The sequence below is a fragment of the Capricornis sumatraensis genome, chromosome 11 (assembly GCF_032405125.1).
Source record: "Capricornis sumatraensis isolate serow.1 chromosome 11, serow.2, whole genome shotgun sequence".
NCBI lineage: Eukaryota > Metazoa > Chordata > Mammalia > Artiodactyla > Bovidae > Capricornis > Capricornis sumatraensis.
In genome coordinates, this window is record NC_091079.1 from 24,799,325 (window position 1) to 24,824,599 (window position 25,275).

Genomic DNA, 25,275 nt, shown 5'->3' on the forward strand with positions numbered 1-25,275 from the left:
CTGAACTGGACTTAGGCCCAAGGACAGTGAGATATATGTGATCTTTATCACAATTTAACTATGTGATCATATATAGATATAGATATGTATGATATATAGAGTATATATGTGAGATATCTACATGGGCAGTTGAACACAGTTCATATGTTTAAATCTGATAAATATTTCTTACTTTAACAAAAAATGTACATGATGCTTTTTTAAAAAAATATCAAGCACATCCAGAAATTTCTCCTCACCTCTCCACATTTAATGGAGGACTGAGTTCAGCACTTAACTTCTCTGGAATTGTAACTCCAAATTAAGAAAATCGACAATACTTCAGTGAGGACAAGTGATGCTTGACTTTTGACTTGAGCAGGAGCTTTTAGCAGGAAGTGTGTGTGTGTTGGGGGAGGGGGGTTGTGGCAAACTGAGCGTCTATGCTCTGTCTACACTGGCCGTTCCTCCTCAGGCCTTTCCACTGTGGCCTGGAGAGCATCTGCTTCCATCTTACTAGGAATTTACCCAAGAGAGGCCTACTCTCAGGCTCTTTGTGTTAACTCTCCAAGATTTTAAGTATTGGGAAATGGTTTTTTAAACGGCAGAATTAATGCAAAGTTGCATTAACTTCATTGTAATTTTGCAGCCTCTACGTGGAGTGATTATTTTCTTTGACTTCTAAGGCCATGAAACTAAACTCTGGTCTCTCAGCAACTAGCAATGTGTTCAATACATCCTCACTGTCAATGGCTAGATCATGGCTGTCCAGTAGGCTAAGCTCAAACCAGGTCAAGGAAGGGATGTGAAAAAGCTAATTGAACACTCTTACAGAAAAGTCTTCATTGACTAGAAACTCTATTTAGAAACCTGAGTGTTTTTATTAGTTGTACCTACAAGGATGAGGGATTCAACCTTTTACATGAAAGCAGGGAGTAAGTGTGCTCTTCTTCATCGGTGTATATTGTAACTCTTTGATGTATTGTTCAAATCCCTTTCTGATCTGTAGCCTATCTACTTCCCACAATTAAATTCACTTGTCTGCATGTCTCCTATACTCTGATTAGAGTATGTCCCCTATACTCTGACTCCAGTTGTTCAAACTTCCAGAACACACATGCTTTTCTTATCCTTGTACCAGAAAACATTTATTTCTCTTCCTGAAACATCCTGGTGGTTTAGTTTGCTAAGTCCTGTCTAACTCTTGAGACCCCATGGATTATAGCCTGCCAGACACCTCTGTCCATGGGATTCTCCAGGAAAGAATACTGGAGTGGGTTGCCATTTCCTTCTCCAGGGGATCTTCCTGATCCAGGGATTGAACCCGGGTCTCCTGCATTGCAGGCAGATTCTTTGCCAACTGAGCTACAAGGAGAGCTCTGGGCTCTCTCTACACTTGAAAATCATCTTATGATTCTAAAGTCTCAGCCACTTGTTCTCTGTGAAGCCTTATTGGCCTCCAGTTCCCTGAGCATAGTTGCTCAAAGACTTTGTGTGATCCTTGGGCCTTACACAGTCAGCAACCGAGGCTTTTATTCACATTCCTTTGCAATCACTGTTTTAAACATATGTCTTCCTAATTAGCTGGCAAGCTCCTCTAAGGCAGAAGCTATATCCTATTGATCTCGGAATCTTCAGGGTAGCGCTTTGTCCAACATTTAATATATATACTCTTCTTGACAGTAAAATAAAGTTTACATATTTTCATACATGTATCTCCCTTCTGTGACCCTTAATTAAACATTTCATAACTGCCAAAATGAGAGTGTTTTATGATTTTGACAGAGCCAATCAGTTATGCAAAAATCAAGCTAGCCCTCTTCTATCACTGGCTTCATCAGTGGCAATTAAGATGAAGTACTGAGACCTTGCTAGAAATAAAAATTGAAGTTGATGATAAACACTATGAAGGGTAAGCAGATCATCTCTTTTCCATATTAAATAAGAGCTGCACGTTTCAGGAAGCAAATCGCCATCGTGTTGAAAAATCAACCCCATTAGAGCTACTACTTAATAACCGTGTCTGTGTTCATGACTAACTCTAAACTGTACTGGTGTCTCAAACGTTACAGAGCAGAACAGCTTCCTACAGTTTTTCCTGATTGACATGAGACTGCTGCATTTGTCTAACCATATTTCACCCTTTGCTTGATAAATAACGTTGGAAGTTAGATAAAATTCTTCTCTTTTTGAAGATCTGTGAAAGAACTTGCAAAGTGCTATTTCCTGAGTGTGCTGGAGTGGTGAGAGGGAAGAAGAACATATTCAATAAAATTGAGGCATGGGATCGATAGCCTTCTAATGTATTTGAAACTGAATGGGAGGAACAGGATACGAAGATTTGTTCATTTATGAAACATACATCTTGTGGACATTTCTGGGAAGGCTTTGAGCTGAGTGATAGTTAACAAAATGAATAGGACACCATCCTTCTCCTTAGAAAGACCACAGTCTAGTGGACAAGGCAGACACAGCCCCAAACTGAAAAGGCAGCGGGGAAAGATGAAAGCAAGAACAGGGTGTCATAAAAACAAGAAGGTTAATTTGCCTAATTAAATAGCAAGTTGAGATTCAAACCCATGACTGTCTGACTGATTAGGGGGAAGAGTGAAAACTCATATTCATCAGGCTGCTTAAAAATTCTCATTTGATGCCAGCTCATATCCTGTACTGTTTCTCATTATTTTTATAACAATTTCCTGTATTTTTTTTTTCCTTTTTGCACAAAGCATTATCAAATCCATTAAAAAGAGAACACAGAATCTTCCAAAATGCAATATACTACAATTAAGGAATCCACCTTTCTGAAGGAAAAATGATTCAAGACACAGATACTGTGGCAAGATACTCACTCCTCTCAGAGACAAATGTAACCACTGAACACAGACAAGCTTTTCGCCAGAGCTGTGGAATACAGATAGAGATAAAAACTTGACCGTAGACAGACTGTCAGGGTTAGAGACAGCAGGGCTTGATCAGAAAAAGGCAATTAGTGCCAAAGTGAACCTGCAGCTGTCACTTTCTTAAAATGAGATTATACGATATGAAGAACGGAATCAGTCCCTGTAGTGCTTTCCTTTTAACTAACTGAGTCTTTAAATGCCTGCTGGCTTTCACTTTCAAACTCTGAAATTCCTAGGACTGAGAAAATTATGTTTCATTATCTCCCTTCTACAGTTTTTCCCTGTCCCTCCAATCTCTCCCCTAGAGTGGTACATTGGAATACTTTGTCAAGAACCTGTAGTTTCTGTTAGAGGTTGCACTTCAATTTCACGGTATTCAGGGAAGGGGTAATTATTCACTTGGCTAGCAATACAACAGAGAGAGGAAAGCAGAGCCTTTGAATATGAAATATGTATGGATTAATACATTAAACTGGAGTTTAAAATCAGCAGTGTTCAGAACCAAATAAGTTCCTGATTATGCTTGGGTTGTAGGGTCCTAAAGGTATGCTACCAGACACATGACAAAAGCAATTGAAATTAGAAGAGGTTAACATTTCAAATGAAGGCAGGAAACAGGTGAAAAGGAGAAAGTGCCTGACCAGCACTTGTTCTTCACCCATTGGGAACCATCCCTTCTCTGCTTTACTTGACTCTGACTACCCATAATCCCTGAGGTCACTTGACCCTGACTACCCATAATCCCTGAGGTCACTTGACTCTGACTACCCATAATCCCTGGTATGACACAGCGTCTCACCAACACTCCCCTTTCCACACTTTCCCCTTGCCTTCACTCATACAGGATTTCCTCCCCACCTTGCCAGCCAGACCACTTCTCTCCACCTTCAAATACAGCCCCAGAATCAGTGCCTTGAGAATCCTGGTCTGCTCACCAGGACAGGGGTCCCTCCCACTTCCAGGCTGCCTCCATGCTCTGCTTCTGGGTATTTGGCCAGAATACAGCCTCATCCTAGCTTCCTTCCTACATCCAGAAAGAACTTTAGGGCAGAAGCTATACCTTTGTGTTCCAAGAAATTTAACCCAGATAGAACTTTCCAGGGGTCAAAGAGGCTACGAGAAGCAGATGTGTCAGCCGTGAACAGTTGAGAAGAAAATAATTGTTGTTTTTGGCTTTAATTTAGGAAAGGAAGGGGCTTCCCAGGGGGTGTTAATGGTAAAGAATGCACCTGCCCATGCAGGAGACACAGGTTTGATCCCTGAATTGGGAAAATCCCCTGGAGGAAGAAATCGTTACCCACTCCAGTGTTCCTGCCTGGGAGAATCCCACAGACAGAGGAGCCAGGCAGGCTACAGTCCATGGGGTCAAAAGAGTGGGACATGACGGAGCCTCTGAGCACTAGGGAAGAAAACATAACACAGCCTGCAAGCATAGGAAACCCATGTATTCAGTCACTTGTTTAGCTGCACTGTGCTGGGAGAGCATCTGTCACAGGAGCAGTTATGTCTTCAGCACATTCTCCAGAAGAGATCATCTTTTCCAACATTTTAAAAGTGATACGTTGGCCTGTTGATGAGAGGGTAGTGCAAAGATACTAGAAGCTTAACCAAGCGTTCTGTACAAACTCCAGCCCCTTTGGCCCAAACCCATCTTGTATCTCCAAGTATAATGGACTGATGTTAAAAACCTAACAAAATGTTGGAGTGTGGTCATGGAAAAACAGTTTTTTAAAAAACTAAACTACTTTTTCTTTCATCCCAGTCAATCTCTTTCTTTCTCCCACCCTCTTTCTTTAAAGCATTACCTTAGGGTCCTTGATTCCTTCAGGACTTATCTGTGTCACAGTGGGCACTTCTGTAAGCTATCTATGCATTCATTCTTGACCTGCCAAAGGGAAGCAAATGTCATCCACATCAGGCACGCTCTGCCCTCATTCGTATCCTGCTTCTGCAAACCTCACCAACCAATTTTATTTGAACAGTGGTTCTACAGACCAAGAGTTTATGACATCACGATAACAAGATCTAATCTAAGGGGAATCACAAATAGAATTTTTTTTTTTTTATTATATAGAACAGTAGAGAAAAACAATTAAGTACATTGAATGTATAAAACCGCAGCTATCCTATAGTCATTTATGATGACAAATGAATTTTAAAAATTGCAAGATATCCTCTTGGTAACAGAAAATTTTACTTCCACTGAATCCAACTGATGTTTTCAGAAAAAGGTGTTTTTTTCTTCCAATATCTTTTACCTGAGGATTTGTCACCAGGGAACAAGGCTACATGGGGAGAGAAGAGGATTGTGGAGATTTGCAGTGAGATTGTGCAATTTAGAGATTAATACATTTTTCTCTCCATCACAGAGTGGTTGTTAAGTTAGAGGGCCAAGCATAATGGAAGTCATTTTATTTTCAAATCAATTACTGGTCACAATTTAGCCTGATAAACTTTTACAGGCTTTTATCTTAAAGAGAAAAAATAAAAGGGGAAGAGCGATGTATTAAAAATAGTTACTGTTTTCCTGATTATTTTATTAACATCAGAAAGACAAAAAAGTGTCTACCAATAAGGGCTTGGCTAAGTAAGCACTGGTTTTCAATTGAATAAAAGATTACTCAGCTACCAGAATTACCATTTTGTGAAGCTTTCTGCTTAGAACTTCTACAAACATGTTTGTCTATCTCTTGTGAAAAGATTGAGGATAATTACATTATTGCATGTTGTTTTGCTAACATGGCATTTTGATAAAGAAGCACAGAAGAAATCTGGAGTCACAGAGATCTACTCTCAAATACTCACTTCCATGTTATATTTGACATATTCATTCAAATTAATGAAACACAGGTTTGGAATCTGTAAAATGGGAATAATATTCTCCATTTTGGTCAGTGTTTAGAGCAAGAAAGAAAAAAAATGCTCTAGATCTTTTAAGCAGGAAGCAATTTAACACAGGGAATTAGGGCTGAAAGAGTAGGTCATAGGCTTTCTGGCCTAGAATTAGTGTCTTAAGCATTATTTGCTCAGTTGTGTCCAAATATTTGCGACCCCATGGACTGAAGCTCACTAGTCTCCTCTGTCCATGGGGTTTTCCAGCCAAGAATACTGGAGTTGGTTGTCATTTCCTTCTCTGGGGGATCTTCCCAACCCAGAGATCTAACTCAGGTCTCCTGCATTGCAGGCTGCCATCTGAGCCACCCAAACCAAAACAGAAGTGACCCACGAGGGGTCACTATCTCTGAGGCAATCAATGGACTCATGCCAACAGCTCAAGCTGAGAATCGAGAAGACACTGTTGTCACTGAAGTTTTTACAACATTCTCCTATGCCAAGAAGGTGGATAATCAACTCTAGTGAAGAAGCCACTCAAAACCTCACATTTTGATGTTTAAGCTTGACATTAAAAAAAAAAAAAAATTAAAATATGGTCTTTGATGGGGTTTCCTACGTGGCACTAGTGGTAAAGAAATTGCCTGCCAGTACAAGAGATGTAAGAGATACAGGTTTGACCCCTGAGTCAGGAAGATCCCCTGGGGGAGGAACTGGCAACCCACTCCAGCATTCTTACCTGGAGAATCCCATGGACAGAGAAACCTGGAGGGCTACAGTCCATGGGGTCACACAGAGCCGGATATGATTGAGAGACTGAGCACTCGCACGCATGATATTTGATCTGCTTTTTTCACCAAATATCACACAAGTGTATTTTGTTGATAAAAAGTGTTTTATATCCAGAATCCATTTTGAAAGAAGTCAGTAATATGTCACTTAAATTTTTTTAACTTGTTTGGCTATAAAGAGATTGAAAAGAAGATGAAAGCAACCAGTCCACAGACTAAGAATACTAGCTTCTCCTCTTTTGGTAAACAAATGGAAAACAATTTAACACATGACGGCACAGAGTAGCATTTCAATAAATATTTGTTTTCATTGATAAATGTAAATTAGTAACTGTCATGAGAGGCAAAAAAAAGAGAAAGAGAAGCAAGGTATACATGATGCTCCCTCAAGGCAGAATACAAATTAGAAGGGTGAACTAAAATGAGAGTAAGTCATGTAAGTTTTATTTAAAAAGAGAATGACTAATTAGCTGTAATTAATATTTTTAATAACTAGAGAGATCAGACTTATAGGTCACCCCTGAATTAATTTATCTTGTCTTCCATTCAATAAACCATTCTTTTATTCATTCATTCATTGTTAGACTTTTACAATCATTACAGTTTATTTAGAAAACATAATCATGATATGAAGAGTATAACTCGAAAAACATAATCATGATATCAAGAGTATATATCTTCAGTTATGTGCTTCTTAGATGCTAGCCACAGCCAAGTTCATTATATATGCTCTTTGAAATACATCTAATAATGCAACAAGGTAGCTTTATTATTTTCCTTGTACACAGTGTATAATCAGAAGCTTAGAACAATCCATTTATTTATTCTATCTAAATTATTCAGTTCTTAGCATGTATAAGACTATGAGCCAGAACCTGGGGCCTCAAGAATAAAATGCACAGAATACCTGCCCTTATGGGGCTTGCTTGGTGGCTCAGTGGTAAAGAATCTGCCTGCCAATGCAGGAGACACAGGAGAGCCAGATTCAGTCCCTGAGTTAGAAAGATTCCCCTGGAGGAGAAATGGCAACTCACTCTAGTGTTCTTGCTTGGGAAATCCCATGGGCCAGAGGAGCCTGGCAGGCTATGGTCCATAGGGTCCCAGAAGAGTTGGACACGATTTAGCAACAACCTGCCCTTATGACACTAACTGTCTAGTGGCAGATATAATTAAGTGAATCTAAAAGGGACTTCCATAGTCTTAGAGGTTAAGAATTTGAATGGGAAGCTTCACCCAACAAACATTTTGGTGGAAAGGGAGGAGTATTTTCGTCGGTAAAATATATCCAATTTCCATCCTCTAGCCAGAAGCATTAGTGAACCCTTGATTAAAGATACTGTGATTTCATTAGTCAGATCAGTCTAAATAGGGCCTACAGCATTTCCCAATTAATAGATCAGCAGTAATCAGTGGCTAATTATTCCCTTGACTACAGTTGATTTGCCCTTTAGGTGGGGAATGAGCAGGAGGATCTGGAACCTTAGTCACGTAGCACAGGAGTCTGAACGCAATGGAACCAGAGACCCTGACTGCAAGTGTGACTGTGGGAAAGAAGGCAAGAGATGGGGTGGAGGGGGCCCAGAAGAGAAATGGAGTCAGAGATAAGGAATAAAGGGCAGAATAATAGAATTAAAGTCAGTCTGTATCTTAGAGATGATAGAGTCCAACTTCCTCACTGGAGAAAAAGACCAAGAAATACAGATATACACACTGAGTGCTACATCTGCCCTTGGACAATTTAGGATCCTCAGAGAACTGAGGTGAGGATATAAATCTTCCTTCACCTTTGAAGGGGTCATGTTCCAAGAAGCCCATCACAAGTCAAAAACAGTATAAAGAGAAAATGTGGAACAGCTAGCCTACAGAATATCAACGTTCTAGGAATCAGTGAACTAAAATGGACTGGAATGGGTGAATTTAATTCAGATGACCATTATATCTACTACTGTGGGGAGGAATCCCTTAGAGGAAATGGAGTAGCCAAGATGGTCAACAAAAGAGTCTGAAATGCAGTACTTGGATGCAATCTCAAAAACAATAGAATGATCTCTGTACATTTCCAAGGCAAACCATTCAATATCACGGTGATCCAAGCCTATGCCCCAACCAGTAACACTGAAGAAGCTGAAGTTGAATGGTTCTATGAAGACCTACAAGACCTTTTAGAACTAACACCCCAAAAAAGATGTCCTTTTCATTATAGGAGACTGGAATGCAAAAGTAGGAAGTCAAGAAACACCTGGAGTAACAGGCAAATTTGGCCTTGGAGTACAGAATGAAGCAGGGCCATAGCAAACACCCTGTTCCAACAACACAAGAGAAGACTCTACACATGGACACCACCAGATGGTCAACACCAAAATCAGATTGATTATATTCTTTGCAGCCAAAGATGGAGAAGCTCTATACAGTCAGCAAAAACAAGACTGGGAGCTGATTGTGGCTCAGATCAGGAACTCCTTATTGCCAAATTCAGACTTAAATTGAAGAAACTAGGGAAAACCACTAGACCATTCAGGTATGACCTAAATAAAATCCCTTATGATTATACCTTATGGAAGAGAGAAATAGATTCAAGGGACTAGATCTGATAGACAGAGTGCCTGATGAACTATGAATGGAGGTTCATACAGGAGACAGGGATCAAGACCATCCCCATGGAAAAGAAACGCAAAAAAAGCAAAATGGCTGTCTGGGGATGTCTTACAAAAACTGTGAAAAAAAGAGAAGTGAAAAGCAAAGGAGAAAAGGAAAGATATCAGCAAATAAATGCAGAGTTCCAAAGAATAGCAAGAAGAGATAAGAAAGCCTTCCTCAGCGATCAATGCAAAGAAATAGAGGAAAACAACAGAATGCGAAAGACTAGAGATCACTTCAAGAAAATTAGAAATACCAAGGGAATATTTCATGCAAATATGGGCTTGATAAAGGACAGAAATGGTATCTGGACCTAACAGAAGCATAATATATTAAGAATACACAGAAGAACTGTACAAAGAGAACTTCATGACCCAGATAATCATGATGGTGCGAACACTCACCTAGAGCCAGACATCCTGGTATGTGAAGTCAAGTGGACCTTAGAAAGCATTACTATGAACAAAGCTAGTGGAGGTGATGGAATTCCAGTGGAGTTATTTCAAATCCTGAAAGATGATGCTGTGAAAGTGCTGCACTCAATATGCCAACAAATTTGGAAAACTCAGCAGTGGCCACAGGACTGGAAAAGGTTGGTTTTCATTCAAATCCCAAAGAAAGGCAATAGCAAAGAATGCTCAAACTACCACACAATTGTACTCATCTCACACACTAGTAAAGTAATGTTCAAAATTCTCCAAGCCAGGCTTCAGCAATACATGAACCGTGAACTTCCAGATGTTCAAGCTGGTTTTAGAAAAGGCAGAGGAACCAGAGATCAAACTGCCAACATCTGCTTGATCATGGAAAAAGCAAGAGAGTTCCAGAAAAACATCTATTCCTGCTTTATTGACTATGCCAAAGCCTTTGACTGTGTGGATCACAATAAACTGTGGAAAATTCTGAAAGAGATGGGAATTCCAGACCCCCTGACTTGCCTCTTGAGAAACCTATATGCAGGTCAGGAAGCAACAGTTAGAACTGGACATGGAACAACAGACTGGTTCCAAGTAGGAAAAGGAGTACATTAATGCTGTGTATTGTCACCCTGCTTATTTAACTTACATGCAGAGTACATCATGAGAAACGCTGGGCTGGATGAAGCACAAGCTGGAATCAAGATTGCCGGGAGAAATATCAATAACTTCAGATATGCACAAGACACCACCCTTACAGCAGAAAGTGAAGAGGAACTAAAAAGCCTCTTGATGAAAGTGAAAGAAGAGAGTGAAAAAGTTGGCTTAAAGCTCAGCATTCAGAAAACAAAGATCATGGCATCCGGCCCCATCACTTCATGGGAAATAGACGGGGAAACACTAGAAACAGTGTCAGACTTTATTTTTTTGGGCTCCAAAATCACTGCAGATGGTGATTGCAGCCATGAAATTAAAAGACGCTTACTCCTTGGAAGGAACGTTATGAGCAACCTAGACAGCATATTGAAAAGCAGAGACATTACTTTGACAACAAAGGTCCATCTAGTCAAGGCTATTTTTTTTCCAGTGGTCATGTATGGATGTGAGAGTTGGACTGTGAAGAAAGCTGAGCACCGAAGAATGGATGCTTTTGAACTGTGGTGTTGGAGAAGACTCTTGAGAGTCCCTTGGACTGCAAGGAGATCTAACTGGTCCATTCTAAAGGAGATCAGTCCTGGGTGTTCATTGGAAGGCCTGATGCTAAAGCTGAAACTCCAATACTTTGGCCACCTCATGTGAAGAGTTGACTCATTGGAAAAGACCCTGATGCTGGGAGGAATTGGGGGCAGGAGGAGAAGGGGACGACAGAGGATGAGATGGCTGGATGGCATCACCGACTCGATGGACATGATTTTGAGTGAACTTTGGGTGTTGGTGATGGACAGGGAGGCCTGGCATGCTGCGATTCATGGTGTCACAAAGAGTCAGACACAACTGAGTGAGTGAACTGAACTCAGCCTACAGAACAGGGACTTAACCTAGCCTGCCTTAAATGTGCTCAGAACACTAGCATGAGCTGAAGGCGGGCAGGGCAGTCACCACCACAACGTCTGTTTTATAATAAAGTGCTGAACATCTCATGTAATGTATTGAATATTTCACTGAGAGTGAAGGACAGAACAGTCGTCTGGGTACAGGAGGGTTGCAGGTGCGTCGGCTGCTTACCCTGGTGATCTAGTGACTGATGGGCCACTGTTCAGAGTCTGCATGCCCACGTGTCTAAATTTAAATCATGAAGTACAGTTTCTAATGAATGTGCTTGGTTCTCACACCATCATAATGTCTCAAAATCCTAAGTGGAACCATCCCAAGTGGGGGGCCGTCTGAGTTTGACCCCAGTTTCTCCACTCACTAGCTGTGTCACCCCAGGCAGATTTATAAAGTTTCCTTTGTACCAGATTCCTTATCTATAAAATTAAAAACAAAGGTAAATACCTCACAGAGTTGGTGTAATTGAGACATGATTAGATAAATATGAAGCCCTTAGAATACATTTCAAGTGTTTAACATTAATTAAATGTTAATTGTTTTAGTAAACATTATTATTATTACTATGATCTACCCTCCTATCACTACAGTAACTGCTTTGTTTATCATTACTGTTTTCAAGTGGAAGGCACATTCATTCACTCAATAATTATTTTCCAAGCACCTTTCCTATGGCAAACTGGAAGATGTAGGTCATCCCTTTGGGGCCCTTCTTGCCTACTGCAGAAATAGAAACAAAAATAAAATCCTGTTTCCTACACAAAGCACAATGTTAGAATACTTCCAAAACTATTTACAGAGAGGAAGAAGAGGACAGAAATATGGCATCCAATTAGAGCCATGGGAGGGGAGGACCTGAAAGTATTTAGAAAAACATTACGTTTAACTTGCTCATGATTACAGAAACATTAAGTAGGGATGCTGGAATGTGAATGCAGGAAGTCTACTGACAGGACCCCTTCTCGTGATCACCATACTCACGAGTCTCCCAGTCTGTGATGAATAGACTTTACTGAAATAAAAAACTGAAGTACATAATGATAAGCAAGGGGACGGGGATCAGCAATCAACTACCTTGACATGTCTCTTTGTTAGTCAGAATTTAATTCCCACCAAAGAAAATGTTTTTACCAACCTTATGCTGCATCATTCTGAATTAAATCATGATTCATGAAATAATTTATGAAGGCTCATAAAGGCAGGCTCATTTAAAATAACATCATTAACAAGTTGTTTGGCCAATGTTAAAGGAAAGTATAGACACTTGAAATTTCTTAATCAGCCTTTGGGAAGGTAGCACCCTAAGATCATGCAAATCAATTGAATCAAAGGAAGTGAGAAAATTAGAGAGTTCAGCTCAATGCCTCCCTGTCATTTAGATTTATACACAACATCTATTTATATAGAAACAGGTATATCCCAGCCACTGTACTGCACTTCACTCTCAAAATTAGTCACCCTGATGAAGTGGTGAAGTGATATTGTCCTCACTGTACTGATTAAATCAATCTGCTCAGAGGAGCTAGTAATTTGGTTAGAGTCACAGAGACAGGAGATAGGTTGACCCAGGATTAAAACTAGAATATATGATTCTCAATGTGATGGCTGTTATTCTACTCCACTTAAAAATTTCAGCACAAAATAATGTGAACATATATTGATAGAAAAAGGAACCAGTGTGAATCTAATTTGTGTGGGTACAACAGGGAGCTAGAAGCTGCACTGGCCTAGTTCACACAGCTTTCTGTCTTAGCCAGTTCTAAAAGTCTGTTTGCAATAGAAAGTGAAAGTGAAAGTGAAGTCACTCAGTCCTGTCCAACTGTTTGCGACCCCATGGACTGTAGCCCACCAGGCTCCTCTGCCCATGGGATTCTCCAGGCAAGAGTACTGGAAGAACAAACCTGACTCCATACTGGGTATGCTACATTAACCTTGGCATTCTATTACTTTTACTTTGAGTTAAGAATATTGGCTATAGCCTGAAATATACAGTATAACCCTTCTCAAGGCTCTGACCTTTAAGGGTATGACACATTTCCATTCATACAGAGATTAAAAAAAAAAAAAAGTTGTAGAACAGGGAATAGCCTTGTTGCCTTGTTGGAGATTTACAGGAACGTCATGACCTGACCTTTGTAGATGACTGCAAGAACAAAGAATTCCAATGCCAAGAAGTTGGCAACAACCAATTCTCCTCCTTCACCCTTGCCTTTAAAAACGTTTTGTTGAAATTCTCAGGAGAGTTTGAGACTTTGAGGGGCATGAGCCATTCTCCTTGCATGACACTTCAATAAACCTTTCCCTGCTTCAGACTCTGATGTTTGGGAGTATTATTTGGCCTCTCTGTGCATCAGGCACATGGATTTACGTTCAGTAACATAGTGGCCATTTCTTATTATCCATTCTTATGGTATTTCTTACATCTGCAACAGAAAGGTACTGGGCTATGAATAAATGTTATTTTGATTCCTGAACAGGTATTCATTGAATTTAGATTCAGCTAGCCAATATTCACAGAGCATTTATTATATGCTGGCATTAACACACTAGAGAATTTTCCATGCATAGGTTCATTCTGGGTGTGTAACAGTCTTGCAATAGTGTTAATAATATTGATTTAATGATACTTCAAATGTATCAATTTACTGACTGATTCGCTATAGACAGATTGCCTAGTGTTTTGCACTCAAGAGTCTCTTTATATCTCTTTGTCTATTTCTCCTCTTTTACTTAGTTTTATTTTTTATCCAAATTAATCTTTGAAGTCTGCCCCAAGGGCTCACCTTAGCATGAGGTAAACCCAGAAGAAATCATAGAGAGAGACACAAAGAGAAGAAAGTTGAATCCTGATGTTTTTGCCTGAGCTGCTACACTCACTCGCTTAATCCTGAACATTCTGAATACCCATGGCCTTGGGATGCTATTTTTCTGTCTGGAAGAATACAGCAGGAGTTGCCTAAACTTAATGCCCCACCTCAGTTTACATCCTGATTCTACCTGGAATTCCAGGAAAACATCAGTGATGTGGATAGTGGAGGAGAGGCTGGACCTGTTAGCAGCTGGTGTATTGGCGATACCTTAAAAGGAAAAGTCAGGAGGGATCGGCAGGAGCCTGATCGCCTCACCTCCAACCCTTCCTACCCTCTGTCACACACATGAATACCAGTAGCTCTAAATCCCACCCCAGCCCAGTCTCCTGTTCCTATGAGATGCCTGGTCATTCAGTCTCTGACATTTTAAAGTCATTTCTGGAACTTACAATAATCAAGAGAACTCGGGGATCTTGACTACAGTGTATTTTCTTCTCAGGTTCTTAGAACAAAAGAGGATGATTTCTTTCATAGAAAGGTTAGTGAGAAAGTAGAAAGGAATTATAGTTCTAGGCTCTGTTCTTAAATTTTGCCATAAATCACTATTTATCTCAAGTGAAGGATTTTTCTTGTTTAGATAATTTGTTTATGCATTTTTAGTGAACTGGGTGGGGAAGGGGTCATGACTCCATCAAAAAGTTATGCATTCCTTATGTATATTTATTTGTGTGTGCTATCTACGTGCAGCGTCTTTACTAGGGTATCAGTTTCAAGGAAACAGGGGCCATTCCTGTTCCACTCATCACTCAAAACAACAGAGCTAGACACTTGCTTTTGTAGTCATTAGAATGTATTTTTCAAAATGTAATATTTCTATTCAAATAGCAGTAAATAAATCAAGTCCTTTCTACCACTAAAATTCCGTATTATTTTACTTATACTTCTTGGTGATAAGCATCCCCTCTTTTCCTTCATTTTATGTTTGTAATATTATCCTGACATACTAGGCTTTTTGTTGCCTATGTCACCAGATAACTAAGCACAGAACTTTCTGCCCAGCTATATTTGATTAATTTGTTCTAGGAGGAGAGCACAGGACTTACGCTTGATCATCACTGTGACGACTGACTATGCTGTTCCTTTCTCCTTTGAAAGAAGCCCGGCAGAGAATATCATCAGAAAATGGCTTCGAGAGTGTGACACAATGAAAGAAGGCCCTCAGAGGGCAGTGGCACCTGTAATGAGATGACAGTTGTCGACAAACTTACAAATCTTTTTAGGACATTCTGACATCCTTTGTTTCATTCAGGTGATGCTGCCTGTCAGCGCCCTTGACAACTGCATAATAAGAACAGAAAGTCCTCTGCTCAGGGGCAGAGGCAGAACTGGAGATGGAGCTCCGAGGGGTATTGTCTGTGATGACAGCCTTCTGGATGGTGGGAAGACTAGGAGCTGCCTTGACATTTCAGACATTAACCAGAGCCTTTCCTTACATGTCGGTTTCCAGCCTGACCTCAGGTTAAGCCATGTATCAGGATGGCTCTTATGACTAAAGGACACAGTCAATGAAATGCTATAAACCCTTCTCAGTGGAACGAAAGATACCTGACTCAGAAAGAGTGGATGCAAAATAAAGCCAACCACCCAGATGACTACTCCAGAGCTCAATAACCATGCCTTGACGATTTCCTGGTAGTATCCATGGTGATTTGCAAACAACTTTCACATATAGTATCCTACTTTTTCCTCAAAACAACACTGAGAGATAAGACAAGTAGGTAAATTAATATCATTTTATAAGTAAGTCTATCTAGATTGATGTAGACTGAATAGCTTGCCAAAGGTTGAATAGCTAGTCATTGATTTATGCTGACTTGAACATAGCTTTCATGGTTCTAAGTTCATAACGATGTAGATTTTTCCACAGTCAAAACCACTGACTAAAGGGGTCAAGCTTCCAGTGCTCTCTAATATTACATCTGGCTCCTGGTGTCCTATTAGTGTTTTCAGATTTAAGTGTCCAGAACCCATTTAACTGTTCATTGGCTATGCTCACTCTTAGTCATCAAAGACAATATACAAAACACACGCTTGATGATTATGTGTATTTCCTATTTTTATTTAATCTTCACAATCACCCTGTGAATTGGAAACTGGAATTCAAAAATAAGAAAAAAAAAACAGTTGAGATCACATGGTAAGAAATATTACAAGTGGGTTGAACCCTTGCATTTTGACATTGTTCAGGATGACCCTCTCTACACCAGTGTTTCCAAAATCTGAGTACACAAACATATTCTCAGGGTCCGAAAAGTTCTAATTTTCAATTGTTTTAAAAAATGTCAATGTTAACAAAAATATTACTAAAAGAATATTCTGGATCACTTGAGTGATGACTTACACAAGTAAGTTCTACCATATACTGTGGGGATCAACTTCTGAGTTCCTGTTTCCAGGTTTGTAGAAAATCAAGATAAATCAATGTGACTAATTATTACATTTTTAAAACTGGGAATTCATGAGTTGTTGAATTCCAGTCTATCTGCTCCTCTAAATTCCATTCATATCAGTTTGGCTCCAATCAACACAAGCATGATTTGTAAGGGCAGATGCAAGGTTTTAGGATAAGTATCATGCAATCAGATGGGTCAGACTTTTTCCTGTTTTCAGACTCTGAGGGTAAAAAGGACATAAAATAAGACCAGAATTCAGGTGAGACTCTCAAATTCAGGGCAGAATGTCAAACCTGTCTCTTTTCGTATGTCACATGTCATCTAAAGAATCTGACACTTTAAAATCAATGATATGGGTTCCATATATAAAAATGTTTACTATAATTGCCTGCAACACAGGCAACCAGACAAAAAGAATATGCACTGTAAGAGTCTGTTTATATGAAATTCTAGAAAAAAACAAACTAATCTATAGTGACAGAAGGCAGGTACAGTGTGGTCTGTTTGAGGATCTATGTTCAGGGTGGTCTAACCCAGGGAGGGGTTCAGTTCAATTCAGTCACTCAGTCGTGTCTGACTCTTTGCGACCCCATGAACTACAGCACGCCAGGCCTCCATGTCCATCACCAACTCCCAGAGTCCACCCAAATCCATGTCCATCGAGTTGGTGATGCCATCCAGCCACCACAACCACTGTCATCCCTTTCTCCTCCTGCCCTCAATCTTTCCCAGCAATAGGGTCTTTTCCAATGAGTCAGCTCTCCACATCAGGTGGCCAAAGTATTGCAGTTTCAGCTTCAACATCAGTCCTTCCAGTGAATACCCAGGACTGATCTCCTTTAGAATGGACTGGGTGGATCTCCTTGCAGTCCAGGGGACTCTCAAGAGTATTCTACAACACCACACTTCAAAAGCATCAATTCTTCGGTGCTCAGCTTTCTTTATAGTCCAACTCTCACATCCATACATGACCACTGGAAAAACCATAGCCTTGACTAGATGGACCTTTGTTGGCAAAGTAATGTCTCTGCTTTTGAACATGCTATCTAGGTTGGTCATACCTTTCCTTCCAAGGAGTAAGTGTCTTTTAATTTCATGGCTGTAATCATCATCTGCAGTGATTTTGGAGCCCAGAAAAATAAAGTCTGACACTGTTTCCACTGTTTCCCCATCTATTTGACATGGAGTGATGGAACCAGATGCCATGATCTTAGTTTTCTGAATGTTGAGATTTAAGCCAACTTTTTCACTCTCCTCTTTCACTTTCATCAAGAGGCTTTTTAGTTCCTCTTCACTTTCTGCCATAAGGGTGATGTCATCTGCATATCTGAGGTTATTGATATTTCTCCCAGCAATTTTGATTCCAGCTTGTGCTTAATCCAGCCCAGCATTTCTCATGATGTACTCTGCATATAAGTTAAATAAGCGGGGTGACAATAAACAGCTTTGATGTACTCCTTTTCCTATTTGGAAACAGTCTGTTGTGCCATGTTCATTTCTAACTATTGCTTCCTGACCTGTATATAGGTTTCTCAAGAGGCAAGTCAGGTGGTCTAGTATTCCCATCTCTCTCAGAATTTTCCACAGGTTATTATGATCCATGCAGTCAAAGTCTTTGGCATAGTCAATAAAGCAGAAATAGATGTTTTTCTGGAAGTCTCTTGCTTTTTAGATGATCCAGCGGATGTAGGAAATTTGATCTCTGGTTCCTCTGCCTTTTCTAAAACCAGCTTGAACATCTGGAAGTTCATGGTTCACATATTGCTGAAGCCTGGATTGGAGAATTTTGAGCATTACTTTACTAGTGTGTGAGATGAGTGCAACTGTGCAGTAGTTTGAGCATTCTTTGGCATTGCCTTTCTTTGGGATTAGAATGAAAACTGACATTTTCCAGTCCTGTGGCCACTGCTGAGTTTTCCAAATTTGTTGGCACATTGAGTGCAACACTTTCACAGCATCATCTTTCAGGATTTGAAATAGCTGAAATGGAATTTCATCACCTCCTCTAACTTTGTTCATAGTGATGCTTTCTAAGGTCCATTTGACTTCACATTCCAGGATGTCTGGCTCTAAGTAAGTGTTCACACCATTGTGATTATCTGGGTCATGAAGATCTTTTTTGTACAGTTCTTCTGTGTATTCTGGCCACCTCTTCTTAATATCTTCTGCTCCTGTTATGTCCATACCATTTCTGTCCTTTATTAGGTTAGAAGGGGTTAGAAGGGGAGAACATAAAAGAAAAAGGAATTGTGGGGTGTAATGTGAGTCATCATGAGAAATGCTGGGCTGGAAGAAGCACAAGCTGGAATAACGATTGCCAGGAGAAATATCAATAACCTCAGATATTCAGATGACACCACTCTTATGGCAGAAAGTGAAGAGGAACTAAAAAGCCTCTTGATGAAAGTGAAAGAAGAGAGTGAAAAAGTTGGCTTAAAGCTCAGCATTCACAAATCTTAGATCATAGCATCTGGTCCCATCACTTCATGGGAAATAGATGGGGAAACAGTGGAAACTGTCAGACTTTATTTTTTGGGGCTCCAAAATCACTGCAGATGGTGATTGCAGCCATGAAATTAAAAGACGCTTACTCCTTGGAAGGAAAGTTATGGACAACCTAGATAGCATATTCAAAAGCAGAGACATTACTTTGCCAACAAAGGTCCGTCTAGTCAAGGCTATGGTTTTTCCAGTGGTCATGTATGGATGTGAGAGTTGGACTGTGAAGAAAGCTGAGCACCGAAGAATTGATGCTTTTGAACTGTGGTGTTGTAGAATACTCTTGAGAGTCCCTTGGACTGCAGGTAGATCCACCCAGTCCATTCTAAAGGAGATCAGTCCTGGGTGTTCTTTGGAAAGACTGATGCTAATGCTGAAACTCCAATACTTTGGCCACCTGCTATGAAGAGTTGACTCATTGGCAAAGACCCTGATGCTGGGAGGGATTGGGGACAGGAGGAGAAGGGGACAACAGAGGATGAGATGGTTGGATGGCATCACCGACTCGATGGACATGAGTTTGAGTGAACTCTGGGAGTTGGTGCTGGACAGGGAGGCCTGGAGTGCTGCAATTCATGAGGTCGCAAAGTCGGACACAACTGAGAGACTGAACTGAACTGAATAAGAGTGTTCATAGTCTTGACTGTGATTTCAAAATTTACACCTAACTCAAAACTTATTGGCTTGTACATTTTTAATACAACATGTCATTTATTGTATATAAATTATATATTAATAAGATTATTTTAAAAATAAATTATTGGCAATTATAGCGTAAGGGAGTTAGATAAGGCGAGGTTCGGAAAAAGATGAGACCGACCCTTTACAGGAACAGATCACCTTTAATGAGACGAGAAGGGGCAGCAGTCAGATTAGTGAGCTGCTGCACCAACCCATGGAGAAGGCAATAGCACCCCACTCCAGTACTCTTGCCTGGGAAATCCCATGGACAGGGGAGCCTGGGAGCCTGGGACAATCCCTGGGACAGGGGAGCCTGCAGTCCGTGGGGTCGCTGGGAGTCGGACACGACTGAGAGGCTTCAGTTTCACTTTCATGCATTGGAGAAGGAGGTGGCAACCCACTCCAGTGTTCTTGCCTGGAGAATCCCAGGGACGGGGAAGCCTGGTGGGCTACCTTTCTATGGGGTCACACAGAGTTGGACACAACTGAAATGACTTAGCATCAGCAGCACTAACCCAAGAAAAGAGTAAGTATATATAGGCATATATGTGGAAATCTACTGTCTTAAGGGGACCTGTTCTTCTCTAAGGTTGTTCGGAGTAGTTACCTCTTAAATGGCTGGGGCAAGAAATTCTTGAGATCAGCCAGAGGCTGGGACCAACTGGGAGCTGCGCGAAATCAACCTTAATGTCCATTTTTTTCTTTGGGTGAGAGAGTTCTTTGTTTTGCATTGAATGGTGGGGAGGACCCAGGGGGGAGTTTTACCTCCAGGCTATTTTGAGCCGTGTAACTTTCCTTCAGCAATGATTTTCTAAAATTTGATCCATGTTATATTTAAACATTTAAAATTTCTAGTCAATTATATTTGCATTAAATGGATTAGAAAAGAATTAGAAAATTACATATCCCTCAGTTGGCCCTCTGAATTCAGGGTATAATTGTTGGGGATCTATGTTCCAAAGGCTACCAAATCTTTCCTATCTGATGCTCAGTATATCTCTGCAGAGGTCTGTCAAACTAAAGGTTTTGCTTTAAATTTGTTTCAACTTGAATGTAAGGTCTTTCATTTCTCATATTTTTTTTCCCAATTTAAATGACAAATATCTCTTATATTCATGTATATAGTTAAACATTTCTTACTAAATTATACTTCAGTTAAAAATATTCCTATCAAAAATATTTCTGGGACTTCCTTGGTGATCCGGTGGTTAAGAATCTGCCTTGCAATGAAGGGGACATGGGTTTGAGCCCTAGTCGGAGAACTAAGATTCCTCATGCCATACAGCAACAAAGCCTTTGACCACAACTAGAGAGTCCCTGCACCAAACCAAAAGATCCTGCATGATGCAGCGAAGATCCGTGTGCTGCAATCAAGACCAGACGCAACTAACTAAATATTTTTTTAAATTTCTATCTACAGTTTATATTTTAAATATTTACATATCATATATTTATTTGTAGATGTTATATAATATTTGCTCATATACCCATATTCTTACTTAAAATATTAGATGTTACTTTGATTGACAAGAAAATGTGTTTATGGAAAAGCAGTAAAATTCTGTCATAAAGAGTTTTTAAGAGATATGAGTCATTCCAAATCATGGCTTCAAACTTTCAAAATTCAAAACAAAGTAATATCTAATTAAATATTTAATGAATACTAAAACTGTGGAGATAATGTCAACATACAAAGTTGAAATAATATAGCAAATTAAGACACACAAACTTGATGGACTTTAATTCAGCCAATAAAATGACAATTATGAATGCTATAAAGCAAAATGAAATGCTTATAATAAAATAGAGAGTGACAAAGGCAGAATGCAAAATTGTGTCAATGCTATAATTAGGTTTTGCACAACATATATTTATGGAGTTCTTAGCTCTGTGTCAAGCATTGTCCTAAGCCCTGGAGTTCCAGAGATCAATAAAGCCCTGCTCATAGCTTTAAGGAGCTCAGCCTGGTTAGAGGGACTGACATGAAGTAAATGAAGACAATAACCTGTAAGATCTGCTATAATAATTATATAGTGAGTGCAGAAGTAGGTCAGAAGGAGTAATAAAGTCCAGAGAGTGAACTAGAAAACTCCCCAGAGAAACAGACATCTGTGTATGTCCACTGGCGTGAGAGCGAGAGTATCTGAGATAAAAATCCCCCTGGTATTTCTGAGAGACACATAGAGGCCCAATAAGCCATTTCCTTAGCAGTGGAAACCACCAGGCACATCCCAGACAGCCCAGTTCTCTCTTACATACTCTGACTCCCACTTATCCCCAGCCCAAGCCTGCAAACCTGTGGGAAGAAACCTCATGATGCCCTTGCCCGTCATGAGATATCCTCTTACCATCTCCTGATGCCCCCAACTGGTGGATGTAAGCATTCACTTCCGATACTCTGTCATAACTTAGTATCCCAGTATCCCCAAATTCTGCCTCCTGGGCAGTGCTGTCAATGCTGGCCACCAATTATCATAGCCATCTCTCCTGGTCTACTCAGGATAAATAGCTGAGAAAATAAACATATGCTCTAGAGATTTTAAGTAAAGGGGTCTGCCAATTACCACCCATGGGCTAAGTCTGGCCTGCTGAAAATTTTAGTACAACCAAAAATGGCCTTTGCCTCTATAAAGAGTTGCAAAAAATCAAAAGAAGAAGAATATTTCCTGACATGCAATAATTGCATAGAATCAATTTCTGTGTCCATAAATAAAGGTTTATTGGAACACACCTATGCTCACTCTATTTAAACTTTTTTGAGATATAATCAACATGTAACACTACATAGTATGCAATGTGTTGATTTGATACATTTATATATTGCAATGTGACTACCGTGGAATTAGCAAATGACTCTATCACATTACTTATTATTTCCTTTTATGATGAGAGCAAGTAAGATCTAGTATCTTAGCAACTTTGACATTTAGATTATTAATACAATATTACCGATCATAGTCACAATGTTGTATATTAGATCTGCAGAATTTATTTATCTGCTAGTTATAAACCTGTATCCTTAAAAAATATTAAACAATATTAAACAAAATATACAGTCTCTGGCTGCTTTTTTGTTACAAGGGCAGAATTGAGCAGTTGTGACAGAGACAATTATTGAAAAACCTAAAATATCCTGCCTTTATAGGAAAATTTGCTGATCCCCTTGGTAATGTTTTATTTTAAATGAGCCCTTAAACAGCAATGCAATAGCAGTTTAGTAAAAAATATCAAGCAACGTATTTATGTTGCTTAATGAAATTGATGATGAATATGAAATTTGTACAAAATATTTGATGGCTTTACCCACTAAATACTGACCACATGAAAATAAAATAAATAAATAATAATAATCTATCTCCACATCTTCTTAAATTTTAAGTAATTTTAACAAGTCTGTGCCTGAAGATGACAATTTTACCTATACTGTTTTTATTCATCACAGCATGGAGCAGGGTTTTTACTTTGGATTAAATGCCTACTGTTTTAAATTAACTTGTTTATTTTTCTATTTCAAGTTTTTTCATGCACTATGAAAAGCTGAAAAAAAATCGTTAATGTGTCTGTTCCATTAGCTGAGAAAAATCTTTGCAGACAGTTAAATGATGGTTTTAAATTGATGTCATTAGATGCCTCAAATATGATATCTGTTATTTCCAATACTGGTTTTGTATTTTATTTTTTACATCTAATTCGTGGAGTCAAAGTAAATCATCTGGAAGTTCATTATGTTAAGGGTGAACATTCATATGACATTATTAAGAATGCTCTGCAAATTCAGTCCAAATTTTTACAAAAGAATATACAAATCACGTGTTTTGTGGTAAAAATATAAAAACAACTTTGGTGGAGCGCACTGTGTGATAAAAGCTACATTCTTACCAAATTAAGAAATCAATAGTTCAGATAAATACTTGAAATTGACTGTGCTGTAAAACCAAATAACCCCTGGTATAGTGAATAACCCTGATGGCATTGAACAGGCTTCACTCAGTCTATCAATGAAATTAAAGTCAGACTTGTCAAAATTTACAAATATATTTATAAATACATAAATGTAGGTACTGCAAGAATGTATACAAATGGGTAGTCTTAATTACATAAAAAAAAAGAAAAAAATACTTGAGGATGACAACCTGTGTTCTCTCTCATCGTTACCAAATATCAATCACATTTTAAAAATGGTCAGCCCTTTGGACTGCTTTGAGCACTTTGGGCAGAACTGGAACTATTTCTCCCTTAAATATTGCTGGAGGAGGTCATCAAGAGGGTGTGACTGCTGACCCCAAGGTAGGACCCTGGCAGTTGGAGGCACCTCATTCCTTCCTATGGTCCTGAAACTTGTACTCTCTCCACCATTCTCGTGGTGGAAGCTGTTTCTAAGGATGCAATTGTAAAAGATCTTTCATATGATATATATGACTAAACCCCATTAAGGCCGCTGTGTAAACTTTAAGGTTCTGGCTGGCAGGAACTGAGATCCTGTGGCTTTGCTAACAAAAAACAGCGTGTATATAAGCGCCCTGCTGATTCAACCTGCCTGCCGCCTACCAATCTGCAGAGATCTGCCTATTCTATCTCTCCCTGAATTCAGTCTAGGGGGCCAGTTTCAGATTTCACCTAGGAAGCTCTGGACCTTGCAAACTACTAAATATGGGTAGAATTTGCCAGAAAAACTATCTGGGTCTTTCACCACTGGAGATGTTTCAACTACAAATTCAGTGTCTTTAATAGATTTAGCAATAGTCATTTATTTAGTTCTTCCTCAGTGAGATTTGACAGTATCTGTCTTTCAAGTAATTTGTCCATTTCATAAGTTGCCAACTTATGTGCATAATATTTACATAATATTTCTCTATCAGACTGCTAAAGTCTGTAGAGTTTTTTATTATAGTTCTTTAATACTGAGATCAGAAATATGGGTCTATCTCTTTATACTTTTCTTGGTCAGCTTGGCTAATGGTTTACCAGTTGGATCTTCTCTGAAAATAACTGATTTCACTGATTTTCTCTATTTTATTCAATTGTATGGATTTTTGTTCTGATCTTCATTATATCCCTTTTCTGTTTATTTTTTTAATTCACACTTCATTTTGTTTCTTAAGGTATAAGCTTAAATGACTGATTTGAGGATTTATTTTTTTCATAATGTAAGAGTTTAATGTTTTGAAACCTCTTGACACAGGACATTAGCTACATACTACAAATTTTGATATGTTGCAATTTTACTTTTTAAATCCAAAATATATTCTAATTTCCTTAATCATTCCATCTTTGTTCCATCAGGTTATTTAGAAGTGTAGTCTCCTCTTTTCAAAGATGTGGCATTTTCCCAGAAATCTTTCTGTTATTTACTTTTAGGAATTAGCTACTTTTGAACATACATTGAATGATTCCAATTTAATTAAAATAACTAAAGCTTGCTTTATTGTCCAGAAAATGTCCTACCTTGGTGAATATGTCAAGTGCCATAAAATAATTTTATTCTGCTTTTATTGGATGAAGTGCCCTATAAATGACAATTTGAATGATTTTATCAATAGTTCTTCAGATAGTCTATATCTTTATTGACTGTCTTGTGCATCTGTTTCATAGTGAATGGAGGCAAATTTCCAACTATAATTATGGGCTTTACTGTTTCCTCTTGTAGTTCTATCAATTTTAGCTTCAAGTATTTTGAATTGTTGTTGGGTTATTTATGTATTTTAAAGGACTTGATTCTTGTATAA